This window comes from Egretta garzetta, unplaced genomic scaffold (assembly GCF_000687185.1).
Source record: "Egretta garzetta isolate BGI_Z169 unplaced genomic scaffold, ASM68718v1 scaffold356, whole genome shotgun sequence".
NCBI classification, from domain to species: Eukaryota; Metazoa; Chordata; class Aves; order Pelecaniformes; family Ardeidae; genus Egretta; species Egretta garzetta.
In genome coordinates, this window is record NW_009260019.1 from 412,489 (window position 1) to 413,236 (window position 748).

Sequence of the window (748 nt, forward strand, 5' to 3'; positions counted from 1 at the left end):
TGGGCAGCGGGGCTGTGCAGGCAGAGCCGGCAGGAGAGCCCCTGCCCAGCGCCCGGGCACCTGCAGCCCACCTGCCCAGGAGCCAGATGCCAGAGCTGGGACCCTCACCAGGAGGCAGAGTCCATCCCCATGTCCCCCACTGGCTGCATCACCCGGTGGGGCAGAGTGCCCCTGGCACAGGAGGTCCTCATGTCTCATCACCCTGTGGGTGCCCCCCAGCCCGGCTGCTGGCAGCAGCCTGGCATAGCCCTGTGGGACTGGGGACAGTGCCTGCCCAGGGGCAGCTCCATGCCTGGGGAGACTCCGTCGAGGCCCACGGGGAGTGGGGGTGACCCATCCTTGCCACCGGCTGCTCCCCAGGGCGCTGCTGACTCAGGTTCCCACCCAGCGCAGCACAAACCTCGCCATGGGACGGTGTTTTCCTGCTTCTCCCAAAGTGCCGACGCTTGTGGGAACGGGAGTGGTGAAGGGGAAAGCAAACAGGGACGAGGAGCGAGAGGAAAACAGATGGCAGAGTGGAGAGAAAGGCACAGCGTCAGCAGGGGTAGGCAGCAGGGCTGGCGCTGCCCAGCGGCGCTGCCGGAGACACAGGTCCCAGGACAGGTCCCCCTTTCCCAGCTCTCGCTAAGCCCGGGCTGCGCCCTGGCAGCCACCTCCGGCTCTGCATCTCCCTGGGCTCTGGCTGAGTTGTGCTGGAGTCCAGCAAGGCTGGGGGACGGCAAGAGGAGAGGGGCTGGGCTCCCCCGCA